Raw genomic sequence first — 13839 nt, forward strand, 5'->3', positions numbered from 1 at the left:
ATTCCTATGTCTAGACAACCCTGGAAGAATCCCACGCACCTGATGCGTGCTGTGGAGTTTAGCACACATGCGATGTGTGGTTTTTTTGGAGAAATTAAAATATTTCTTCTTGTTATTGCCACTCGGAGGTGTTATTTTTGGCTGCGAAGCCTTCTCTGGTTAGATCTGACTTTGCGCCAAAACACATAGGCCCAGATTTAAGAGCCCCTAGCCCCTCCTTGCGCCACATTACCGACATTGTTTTTTACGCTAATGTGGCCCAACGATTCCAAAATCGCTTTGCCAGATTTACAAAGCAATTATTCCGCAAAGGCCCTGCTGACACTTAAACGGAAATTATATAAAATTGTCTGTATTCACTTTCGACCTAGGCCGGTGGTCATTAAGGCAGCTCACTAAAAACATTTTCATTAGTTTTCTTATAATTACGGTTTGCAGTATGCAAAGATAAGGTGGAGAATAATAACTCCTTTAGGTGATTTTCTTAATTGTTGAACGGCCTCGTTGCGGCCCTAACAGGGCTTAGAAATCTAGGGCCAAAGTTTGACACAAATTAAAAACTGGACAAGTAAACACACGACTCGGATGTAAATATTGCACTTTAGGAAGCCGGAGCCGTAAATCTCCGCCTCGGAGCCAATACCGAAATCACCCCCTTTACAGCGTCTTCCAGACCCAATTAGCAAATAATTAAACTAGCAATTTTAGAATTATTGTATTTGAAAACCTAACTAACCCTGTTTCTCATTAATGCTTCTCTTAAATCTCCTATTGAACTGTTAAATTGGGGCGCACGGACAGTCGGTCATCAGCAGCCCCGGTACCAAAAATTTTGCTTCCGAAATCTCTTGATATCGATTCCGCACAAGGAGCTGCAGGTCACCCCGCAGCCCCCTGTGTGCCACTCACGGCAGAAGCCCTTTTTAAAGACAGGAAAGCAGTAAAACACTCCGCCTGGCGGCTAGTCCTATGTCTTGTAGCGCGAGTACGAATTAGCAATTTAAACACAACATCCTATGCGTTTTAGGGAACATCGTAAAAATGAACAAAGAAATGTTTAGGCTACAACTGAACTTTCAAGGAAATTCACCATAGAGAAGACTGTGCGGTATGCAAATTACCGTGGCATCCTGGGAAAAATAAACTTGTTTTAGGATATAGGCGGCCATTTTGCAATCGAGCATTTCATATTTTGATAATTATCCTTTCCTGGTAGTCTGACCGGTACGCCGCAAATCGCAATATTAGTGGTTGCTTGATTGTCATCAGCCTCCCCACAACAACTATCCATTGTTTGAAATATGTAGGAGTTGTGGTGCCCAAATAATGACCAGGCGGCCATGATAGGACGGGACAGAGATCAGTACAACAGACGACGGCGGCCACGTTAGTTTGGGACAGAGCGGCAGTAAACCTGCGCAGAAAGGACGGCCGTTTAATACTGGGCCACAATAATAGCACGGGAATTGAACGAGCGGCCATGTTACACTGAGCCACAGAAATAGAACGTGGAAATGGGGCAGGCCGCCAGGTTGGGTTGTAGTTGAAATGACTACCTACCTTGAACCGTTATCGTCAGTTCCTTGTAGGTATAGTGGTCAGTATCCCCACCTGTTACACAGGGGACTGGGGTTCAATTCCCTGATGGGGAGAAGATGTGTCTTTTTTTTTGTTTTTACATTCCAAATGCAAATAATTTACTTGTTTTTGATCAGTGCATTAAAATACATTCCACCACGACAGTTTGTGGCAGTCACACCCCAAGTCAAAAAGGAAGATCATTCTGAAGTCATCTGATTACTTCAGCTGGGCTATTCCTGTAATTATCTGGGGAAGTCATCCCAAGCCATCCTGAAGTATGCCTATAGAGCGAAATATTTAAATGAGATGACTCTAGAGTCATCACAGAAACTACTCCAGGATGGATTCCCGATTACTTCAGTAAAAAACATGTCATGATAATTTACTACTGCAGGATGACCCCAGAATGATTTCTGGATTAGGCCGGATTACTCAAGGATGGGTTCCTGATTACTTCAGTGGAAAACATGTGATCAGTGCTTTAAATGGGCCGGTACTCTCCGGTACTCAGCACCGGCACTTTTTTATTTTGAGAGGGAGAGTACCGGCACATCTCAAGAAAAACGAATACTTTCAATTGGAGAGTACCAGCACTTCTCAGAAACAAAGCAGGTACTCTGGCACAGAGTACCTGCACTTTAATTTTTCCATTTCAAGCACTGCATGTGATGATCATTTACTACTGCGGGATGATTTCAGGATTAGGTTGGATTAGTCCTAGGAGTATTCCTGGATGGGGCTTGTATTATTACAGAATGATGTTGTGATGACATACAAATGAGGCTGCATTACTCAATGATGGCACCAGGATAACTTTAGAATGAGGCCATATGATGACTTAATGATAGAGATGTACTACCCCAAGATAGCATCTGGCTGTATTACTCCATGATGGTTTCAAGATGGGGATGTATTACTCTACTACAGTGGTTCTCAACCTTTTGACTTCTGTGGACCCCCTTTTAATCATTACTGAAACTGGGGTAACCCAATGTCTTATTGCTGGAATCTGCCCCCCCCCCCCGATGAGACATCACTGGAAACCAGGGTCCCCAGCTAAGCATTTACAATTTGAACAGCAAAACAATACACAGCAAATACAGAAACAGGCATTTATCAAACAAACACACAAATGATAAAATGTTTTATTAATTCACAAATAAACAAAATAAACATTTTATTAGGAATGTTGGTGCTTTTCCAAATTAATTTAGGTCACTCATCGTCCATACGATACTATATCATATTTGATGCAGTTGCGATGTTCCCACAAATAAATCAGAGGATTTACAGTTGTACATTTTGCTTCTTTATTTTAATAAATTGTATTAGTCTGTTAATATTATTTAATTTTCTTTAAGTAGTCGCAGTCCTCCTGAGTAAGCTCCCCCCAACCAACCACAGGTTAAGAACCACTGCCCTAAGATGATCACGAATATTAATGGGTAAACCTTGTCTGACATACTGTGGAAGTGAAGAATTCCATATTTTTATTAGTTTTGTCTGCAAAGCGGATCATGGCTACAAAAAATACAAGTATCTACTACATGGCAGCGGTGACTGACTACTGGAGAAGTGTGTAGTGAAAAGTGGTTTTGTCAAGGGATACGAACATCATAGTGTGGGAGGTGGTTAAAGTTAGTGGTGGAGATGACATAGTTGTTGGGGTCGTTACTCTGTGTTTGGGTGATAATCTAACTGATTGGTGCTGAAAGAAAGTGCTGTTGCAACTGCATAAAGGGAAGTGAATGGTTCAGTGACTGGTGTAGGAAGCGGTGCCGGAAGCATATGTCAGTGGTGTTCTGAAAGGATAAATGGTGTTAGGTGGAACAGAATATATGTTGTGAGGGGTCAGTGAAAAGGTGATGGAGGAAGGTGCTTTTGCATCTTGTATGTGTTTAGTGTCTCAAACTTGTGTAAGTAGATGATGGGGTCAATGGTGTAAATCAGTGCTGTGAGTGGGTTATCAGTTTTGCTGATCTTGCTGTGTAGTATTCAGAGTGATTGAATGGTGCTTTGTGAGGATGTTATGGTGAGATGAGCGATTAGTGTTGTGAGAGTTTTATGAGTAGTGTAATAAGTGAGTGGAATGTGCTGTTAGCATGTGGATGACTGAGCTTTGCTGCACATGGCTAAATTACATTAGGGGGTGAACGCTTTGAACAGGTGGTTGCATATACAGTTATAATGGAGGGTTCTTGTAGATGACTGAAATTAATTTTGTAAGAGGTGGGCGCTGACAGTAGTGTGGGAACAGTGAGCAGTGTCGCGGGTCAACAAATATTGAGTTAGTAGTGTGCGCAAGTGAAGTCTAATAGCTTCAGTGATGGTGAGTGAGGAATCATGTAAGTGGGTGACTTTGGGTAAGTAATGTTTCAAGTGAATGTGGGTGAACAGGAGTGTTGTGTAAAATCGTGAACATGAACTAAGTGAACTGTGTATTGAGTAGGTTTAAAGGCTGTGTTTCATCACATGACATGGTAAGCACTGCATGGTTAGTTATAGCATTTTGATTGTATGGTGTGAGTGGTTGCGCTTCAGTCTGTGAGGGGTGTTGTAACTACTAGGAATGTGTGTGGATAAATGAGATAGTGAGTGAGAGGCTGTGAATTATGATATGCTGTTTCACACTCTTCCTGCAATGGGCACTGATAATTTTGTGTTGTGAAAGTTGACTCATGAGTGAGAAATAAAATTGGCTGTGGGGTGTAAGTGGTGGGTGCAAAAGATGCAGGGAGCAGGCTGGAAGAGAACCAGGCAGATAGAGGAGTGTGGTAAGAGGATAAGGGCTTGCTACGAAATGACAATGTATTGCTTTGTGGAGGTATGAGTGATGGAGGTGTATAGAGCAAGGTGTATACACCAAGGATGTTGCAGGATTAATACACGGCTGATGCAATACTTTTTGGGAAAACAAAAACAGTTTTTCCATCACTGGACTGTACAGTGGTTGCATAGCCAATTTAAAGTAGACTTTAGAACAATAGGTGGGAGGTGCACACCACATGCCTCTGCAACAAATCACCACATGAACTACCAATGTGCATACTTGCAAAACCTAGAACATGGCTCAAACACATTGGCAAAACCAAAGGCAAGACCTATTGTTTTTTGCCAATGCTTGCTTAAAAAAGGCAGTCACAGACACGGTAGCCTCCTGACTGCAGTACTCCCGACTGCAGTAGCTATACCTACTTATAGTGGCTTTCAGTCAGCCTGCTTCATCCATTGTTCCGTCATTAATATTTTTCACCCACTCACTGTAGCACAAAGCACAGGGAGTAGGTGAGCCTACTGCAACCATTAGCTAATTTCACTGTGAATGACAGCATTCTTCCTTTTCACTAGAAGCACATAACCAAAGTAGTTCCTTCAAGAGCTAACGACTACCATGGATGTCAAATTGTGCTTTTTGAAACCAAAAATACTTTTGTTTTTAGACGATTAATTTTTAGATTGATGCGTGTCTAGCAGGTTTGTTTTACAAAAAACAAGACAAAATGAAAACAATGACAAAGTCAAAGGGATGGCAGTGAGGCCTTACTGTTGCTGTTTCATATTTTAGAACACCCAAACCCAGGTAGGAACACAAAATTCACTTGAAAAGTGAGATATGCGTTAATATTTAAAAATCAAAATGAGGGTGATACTAGAAACACTGTCGCTAGGTCACCGAGTTAAGGCTAAGCTGGGCAGAGATAGCCGGTCTCCCACAGGATTTTTGTAAATTTCAGGACAGGGCAACATGAGATCCCGCCCGACCTGTCACTTCGTGGCCCAGCTGTGACCATTGTAAAGCAATAGCTTTATCCTATGATCATTGCACTCAGAGATCAGGCCTGGATTACAATGTGCAAGCACGTCCTCAGGTAAAGGAGTGTGGAATAACTGTGGAGAAGGAAGGACACAGAACGAGATGGAAACCATCAAGTATAGGTGAGAAGGAATGACAGATAAAAAGAGAGAGTGAGGAAAGAGAAGAGATTGGAGGGTGAGCCAGAGAAAATGACAAGAGAGCGAACTGGGGAAAGCAGAGACTGGAGTGGAAGGAAGGAACATGGTGAGAATGAAAAGAGGGGAAGGAGAGGGGATAAGGGAAAAGAAGAAAAAGGGGACCTATAAAGAAGATCATTAATAGGGACAGAAAAGAGGGTGGAAGGGAAAGATTGAAAAGTAAAAAGCAGTTAGTGAGGGGAGAGCAAAAGCAGAGCTTGAAAGGAGAATGGATAGTAGTAAAGGAGTGAGGTGAGAAGCGGAGGAAAAAAAGGAGATAGTGTAGGAGATCGAGAAAGTGTGTATATCGCTGCTTCATAATACATACAGTAATAAAGTATGTAAAGCTGAAGAATGAAAGGGCTGTATCATACCTGGGCCTTCCTCGCCTAATGTGTAGCTCTGCTTTACAAGGCACACAATAGTGATTCTTAGAAAACCCTAGCAGTCTAGGAATCACCTGTCATCAAAGGATGTTTTCCTGGCATTAGTATAGATATTCTGATAAAAGTGTCAGTGTTCCCATCAGAATCTTTTGGAGGAGAATTACGATGCTTTCAGAGACCAAATCCCATTGCTGCATCTTTCAAAATGAAGTCCTACTTTCAGATAGACCACCACACATGCATACTTTTGCATGAACAAAGTATGAAATTTAACTAAGTCTGCAAACTGGTGTTCAGAGCGACCTCATTCGCGCCCTTAATAGTGGTGGGAGAGCCACTGACAGCTCGAGGCGGGCTCATGTTAGATGCTGCTCTGGCTCATATCAAAGTCCTCATGAAACCTTGAGCCAAAAAGGAGCTGATCTTTCACACCAGGAGATGTGGTCTGTGGCTAAAATGCCAACCCTGGTAAGTGGGGAAGCAGCAGTGAAAGAGCCAGTGTGCCAAGGGCCCGAGTGCAAGGAATGAAGTGCCCCCATGGCTGCTGTTTGAATTGGAAAATACAGCAATAATCAAGGTACCACTGTACCTGCTGCTACAATTAAAGAGACGCCCTTTGTGACAAGGTCCTGATCTGAGCCTTGGCTTGACATCCTGTGTATACAGCCAACTGTCCCAGTGCGGACAAAAAAAAGTGTAACAGTCTGTGTTGTTGGCCATGATTTGCGCTATATAAAAAAGCCAAAAAAGTGGTTTCTGCCAGTCACCAACGCTCTGTTCACATATGGCAACAATTAAAGTCAAGGTATTACTTTGTGTGTGAAATCATGTAACTAGGATTAATCCCCGTTCCTTAACTGTGACCAAACTGTGATCCTTTGAAAATACGTGTTATGCATTATTACGTACGTGAGAAAGCAGCTTCAAAAACTGGATCTACGCTGCACAAAAACCTCTCCCGTTTGATTTAACTAACGATAATGTTGCCCTATGTATTATAAAAATCAATGCCGCATATAGGGTACACATGAGAACGGAGTTGCGTCACCTCACTAACTAGCATTGTTATCAGGGCAGAGGCAGTACTGTATGTTTCGCAGTCAATGTCACTCCTAATAAATATGAATGCAGCGATATAACATGATGTTCTAATGGGAAACACTTTTGCACATTAAATAAATATACTTATCTTGCTTTAAAAACGTTATCCCACTGCAGCACAATTGCTGCATAATTTACATACACCTTTTTTCAGTGCTCGGCTCCTGCGTGAGTTCTATCAGCCTCCGTTCTCCCTTTGTTAGCTTCCCCGAGTCTAAACCCCACCATGGAAGTGCCTCGTTCAAAACAAAATCAGTCAAGCAAGCGGTATGTTTTGGGTCCTATACCCATGCTTTATAAATATTTGAAAACATGCTTGTTGAAAATCACAACAGAGAGGTGGGCCTGAACATATTACACCCTGCGTCTACTTCTCCCAGATAAAACAATCCATTCAATGGCTGCATTTAAATGGCGGTGCCCGCCTTCCAAACAATGCGCTGCGCTTGCCAAAAACCCCAATGTGTGGAAAAGAGGTGGGAAATCACACCCGCCTCTCCCCCGTTTCTACCCCCTAAAAAAATACCGAACGAAATGGAACAATGCCTTCGCCTTCCCATCTCCAGGGAACAGGGCACCGGATCCACAGACCGGCACAGCTCGACACTTCACCACTTTTGCTCTCCCCTCACCCTCGGTCCCACTCGAGCTACACTTCCGCTTCCGTTCCGATGAAAAACAAGTAATTAGGAGAAACAGAAAAGGGGTGACAACAAATGTACAGTGCAATACTTAAACTGTCGGCCATCAAGCATTGGTAAAAACAACCTGTTCCTACCTCATACCTACATCTCTGCAGATGTGCACACCATCTTTAGTAGCCTTTATTTTTTTCTCGTTTGTGCTAACTATTGTGGAAGCCGGTGAGACACTGCACAAACTATTATTTGTTTTGAAAATACAGCAGTTTTAGGTAGCGAAAACTTGATTGAAAAACTTAAACGCGCTTTACGTGCGAACAATATATTTTTACATCTGAGAACCATGTGTTACAATTTTTGGGGGGACAGGGAAGTTACGTGATTTACTCAAACGATGCTGAGTAGAGATCGGGATTTGAAACAAAGTTGATGCAATGCTTCACTGGGAACTGTATTCTTTTAATATACCTGCCACAGAAATCATAGTGGAACTGTGTATTCCTTTACTATAACAGCTATATTAGGATTTTTTAAGAGTACCTAAAATGATTAGTTTTTAAAAAAGAAACACAAAAAGTTTGTAAAGTTCTGCTACTTTATTACTATTTAGAAGTTACATATTTTTAGGATTAGCAATAAATGTAATAGTCCAATAATTTAAATCAATCTAATAACATAGTAATGAAAATATATACACATGATTATGTGTGTAAACACAACACAGATATATATATATATATATATATATATGTATATATATATATACACATACACACACGTACTAGGCAGTAGATGGAATTATATGCAAAATAATCAATTACACATATATAAACCATTTTCAAACTTTTTACCCTTAGAGATGCAAAATAAATGCACTCTCAATATAACAAACTGTGATGTAAAGTTACTCCCAATGTACTCACCTCAGTGTAATTGTCCCAGATGTAGAGCACTGCAAAATAACCACTTATTCCTATTTGCATGCATTAGCAAACTTGTGTAATCAGCTACTTATCCTAAAATAATCAGGAACAACCTTGTTTTGTGAAGTAATCAGAAAGTCATTTTCAAATCATCATCCAGTCCTCAAGAACAATCCCACCTTGTGATGTAATCAGGTACTCATTTGCAAATCATCCTCAAATCATCAAGCCTAGTTTCTACAGTTTTGCTGATGACTTCAAGAGCTGGATGATGTCTGATGACATGAAAATGACTTCTGGAGTAGTTGGATGATCATCCAATGACTCTGGGATGGCTTCTAAAGTAATCCTGTTTGACCTGGGACATTAGCAAACAAGTTACATTCAACAAAGCGCAAGCCTGATGGTTAAATCAAAAACGATCTCATAATTATGGGAATATCTGCTTGCATTGTACCCCTTTATGTTTCCACCAACAGAGGGGACAGGCGCGGCCCATCCTTTAGGGCAGAGGGACCACGCCCCACACCTTTTGCCCCTCATGAAGAGTATCTGTCAGGCTGAACAAAGGTCACCCTGACAGACACTCTTCATGTTCTGGTCAGGCAGCCAGGAGTGAGACATGCGTGATTTACGCAGACTCCTGGCTGCCTGAACTGAATTTTCCGGGGCTGAAGAGGTCACAGCTCCTATGGACGTGTCCTCCTCGGCTCTGCAAAGGTGCCTTGAGGCCCTCCCCTGGGTGACGAGGAAAGCTTCACCCATTGACTTCGACCTGGGCGCTTCAGGATTAAGCTCTGAAGCGCCCAGGGCGAGTGTCAATCAGTGTCACTTCGTCACAGAGTGAGGTGGGGTAAGCAGTCTCACTGACCCCATCCCACTCTGTGACGAGGCTGGGACTGCTGCCTTCCCTCATTGGCTGACAAGGGAAGGCAGTAGTCCCAACCCTCCTGGGAGTGTGTGTGTGTGATGTTTTAAAATTAATGTTTGGTGCGTGTGTGCATGTTTGAATGTTATGAGTGTTGTTAATGGATGTGCGTGTGTGTGAAAGAATGAGTGTGTGTGAAATTTTAAAATGAATGTTTGGTGGTGAGTGCATGTTTGAATGTTACGAGTGTTGTTAATGGATGTGCGTGCATGCCTGTCAGTGTGTGAAAGAATGAGTGTGTGTGTCCTTCCTGCCCGCCCCCCTCCCTCCTAAAGCTGCCGGCCACCACTGAGAGGGGAGCTATCAGTTCTGCACCAGGTGCACTGGTGTTGGGGTCTGGAGACTACGTCATTTTCAAAATGTCTTTTACCTGTCTTACCAATAAAATTTAATCACAAACAAGTAAAATGCTGGCCAGATGACAGCCCTACACCTGAAGGGTCAATTTCATTCAATTTACGCAAATCCCAATGGGGGAAAATAAACCCCTTGCTGCTGGGCCTTTCCCCCCTCCTGTGCTAAGCCTATATTTTTTGGCTATTTGGGGTAGTTCTCATTTAGGCCCCCATAACTTTTTGTACACATAAGCTAAGGTAGGAGACTGGCGTGGCTTATAGTGGGTACCTTGTGGTACTTACACCCTGTGCCAGGTCCAGTTATCCCTTATTAGTAGAATAGAGGTGTTTCTAGCAGCTTAGGCTGATAGAAGGTAGCTATAGCCGAGCAGCTTAGGCTGAACTAGGAGACATGCAAAGCTCCTACTATACCACTTATATCATATAGCACAATATCATAAGAAAACACAATACTCAGAGTTACTAAAAATAAAGGTACTTTATTTTTATGACAATATGCCAAAAGTATCTCAGAGAATACCCTCACTTAGAAGGTAAGTAATATACACAAGTTATATGTACACAAACCCAAAACAGGTAAGAAACAGAAAAGTAGTGCAAACGATGTAGAATCACAATAGGATGCAATAGGTGGACATAGGTCTAGGGGCAACACAAACCATATACTCCAAAAGTGGAATGCGAATCACGAATGGACCCCAGACCTATGGGAGCTTGTAGAGGGTCGCTGGGACTGTAAGAAAACAGTAAGGGTGTCCAAAATACCCCACCCCAAGACCCTGAAAAGTAGGAGTAAAGTTACCCTACTACCCCAAAAAGACACAATAGTCGTGATAGGGGATTCTGCAAGAACCAGAAGCACTAGCACAACACTGAAGACGGATTCCTGGACCTGAGGACCTGCAAAGCAAGGGGACCAAGTCCAAGAGTCGCAATAGAGTCCAGGGGGGGCAGGAGCCCAGGAAACCCCGGATGAAGGTGCTAAAGGGCTGCCTCTGGGTGGAATAAGCCAAAGATTCTGCAACAACGAAAGGAGCCAGGAACTTATCCTTTGGATGGAAGATGTCCCACGGCGTGCTGAAGATTGCAGAAGTGTTTCCAGGCAGAAATACCACAAACAAGCCTTGCTAGCTTCAAGAGTCACGGTTGAGTATTTTGGGTGCTGCGGGGCCCAGGAAGGATCAGGCTGTCGCCACTTGGGGGAGGAGAGAGAGGGGGCGCTCAGCAACTCAGAGAGCCCCCGCTGAAGCAGGCAGCACCCGCAGAAGTACCGGAGCAGGCACTTAGAAGATCTGAGGACAGCAGTCGACTCAGAGTCACAAAGGAGGGTCCCACGACGTCGGAGTCCAACTCAGTGAGTTGGGCAATGCAGGACTGAGTGCTGGGGACCTAGGCTAGGCTGTGCAAAAAAGGAATCCCTGGAAAAGTGCACAGAAGCCGGAGCAGCTGCAGATCACACGGTACACAGGTTTGGCATCTAGCGTGGGGAGGCAAGGACTTACCTCCACCAAACTTGGACTGAAGGACCACTGGACTGTGGGGGTCACTTGGATCCAGCTCCTGTGTTCCAGGGACCATGCTCGTTAGGATGAGAGGGGACCCAGAGGTCGGGTGATGCAGAAGTTTGGTGCCTGTGTTAGCAGGGGGAATACGCCGTCAACCCACAGGAGATTTCTTTGGGATTTCCAGTGCAGGGTGAAGGCAGACAGCCCTCAGAGGATGCACCACCAGGTAGCAGTTGAGAAAGTCAGCAGGATTAGGCGCTACAATGTTGCTGGTAGTCGTCTTGTCACTTTGTTGCGGTTTTGCGGGCGTCCTGAGCAGTCAGCGGTCGATCCTTGGCAGAAGTCGGAGAGGGAAGTGCAGGGGAACTCTGGTGAGCTCTTGCATTCGGTATCTGAAGAATTCCCCAAAGCAGAGACCCTAAATAGCCAGAAAAGGAAGCTTGGCTACTGAAAGAGCTAAGCACCTATCAGGAGGGGTCTCTACATCACCTGCTAGCGCTGGCCACTCAGAGCAGTCCATTGTGCCCCAACAACTCTGAATCCAAAATGGCAGAGGTCTGGGACACACTGGAGGAGCTCTGGGCACCTCCTCTGGGAGGTGCAGGTCAGGGGAGTGGTCACTCCCCTTTCCTTTGTCCAGTTACACACCAGAGCAGGGCTGGGGGATCCCTGAACCCGTGTAGACTGGCTTATGCAGAGATGGGCAGCATCTGTGCCCATCAAAGCATTTCCAGATGCTGGGGGCGGCTACTCCTCCCCAGCCCTGCACACCTATTTCCAAAGGGAGAGGGTGTAACACCCTCTCTCAGAGGAAATCCTTTGTTCTGCCTTCCTGGGACTGGGCTGCCCAGACCCCAGGGGGGCACAAACCTGTCTGAGGGGTTGGCGGGTAGCAACAGCAGCTGCAGTGGAAACCCCGGAAAGGCAGTTTGGCAGTACCCGGGTTCTGCGCTAGAGACCCTGGGGATCATGGAATTGTCCCCCCAATACCAGGATGGTATTGGGGGGACAATTCCATGATCTTAGACATGTTACATGGCCGTGTTCGGAGTTACCATGGTGACGCTACATATAGGTATTGACCTATATATAGTGCACGTGTGTAATGGTGTCCCCGCACTCACAAAGTTCGGGAAATTTGCCCTGAACGATGAGGGGCACCTTGGCTAGTGCCACGGTGCCCTCACTGTAGGAAAGTACCATCTTGCCTGGAATGTTACCCCCATATTTCACTGTATGTATGTTGTTTTAGTCCTTGTGTCACTGGGACCCTGCCAGACAGGGCCCCAGTGCTCATAGTATGTGCCCAGTATGTGTTCCCTGTGTGGTGCCTAACTGTATCACTGAGGCTCTGCTAACCAGAACCTCAGTGTTTATGCTCCCTCTGCTTTCCTAATTTGTCACTGCAGGCTAGTGACTAAATTTACCAATTCTCATTGACACACTGGTACACCCATATAATTCCCTTATATATGGTACTTAGGTACCCAGGGTATTGGGGTTCCAGGAGATCCCTATGGGCTGCAGCATTTCTTTTGCCACCCATAGGGAGCTCAGACAATTCTTACACAGGCCTGCCACTGCAGCCTGAGTGAAATAATGTCCACATTATTTCACAGCCATTTTCACTGCACATAAGTAACTTATAAGTCACCTATATGTCCAACTCTCACATGGCGAAGGTTAGGTGCCAAGTTACTTAGTGTGTGGGCACCCTGGCACTAGCCAAGGTGCCCCCACATCGTTCAGGGCAAATTCCCCGGACTTTGTGAGTGCGGGTACACCATTACACGCGTGCACTATGCATAGGTCACCACCTATGTATAGCGTCACAATGGTAACTCTGAACATGGCCATGTAACATGTCTAAGATCATGGAATTGTCACCCCAATACCATTCTGGTATTAGGGGAACAATCCCATGATCCCCCGCGTCTCTAGCACAGAACCCGGGTGCTGCTGTTGCCAACCCCTCAAACAGGTTTCTGCCCTCCTGAGGTCCAGGCAGCCCTGGCCCAGGAAGGCAGAACAAAGGATTTCCTCTGAGAGGGGGTGTTACACCCTCTCCCTTTGGAAATAGGTTTGAAGGGCTGGGGAGGAGTAGCCTCCCCCAGCCTCTGGAAATGCTTTGATGGGCCCATCTCTGCATAAGCCAGTCTACACCGGTTCAGGGATCCCCCAGCCCTGCTCTGGTGCGAAACTGGACAAAGGAAAGGGGAGTGACAACTCCCCTGACCAGTACCTCCCAGGGGAGGTGCCCAGAGCTCCTCCAGTGTGTCCCAGACCTCTGCCATCTTGGAAACAGAGGTGTTGGGGGCACACTGGACTGCTCTGAGTGGCCAGTGCCAGCAGGTGACGTCAGAGGCTCCTTCTGATAGGCTCTTACCTCTCTTGGTAGCCAATCCTCCTATCTTGGTAGCCAAAC

At 44.8% G+C, this 13839-nt stretch overlaps 1 non-coding gene across 1 annotated transcript; it reads right to left on the reverse strand.

Annotated features, from left to right (window-relative positions):
• Positions 1-785: 785 nt before the first annotated feature.
• LOC138294411 (U11 spliceosomal RNA) lies at positions 786-925 on the reverse strand. Its single transcript, XR_011203419.1, has one exon. It is a non-coding gene; the product is annotated as a U11 spliceosomal RNA (small nuclear RNA).
• Between the last annotated feature and the right edge of the window lie 12914 nt (positions 926-13839).

The sequence above is a fragment of the Pleurodeles waltl genome, chromosome 4_2 (genome assembly GCF_031143425.1).
Source record: "Pleurodeles waltl isolate 20211129_DDA chromosome 4_2, aPleWal1.hap1.20221129, whole genome shotgun sequence".
NCBI classification, from domain to species: Eukaryota; Metazoa; Chordata; class Amphibia; order Caudata; family Salamandridae; genus Pleurodeles; species Pleurodeles waltl.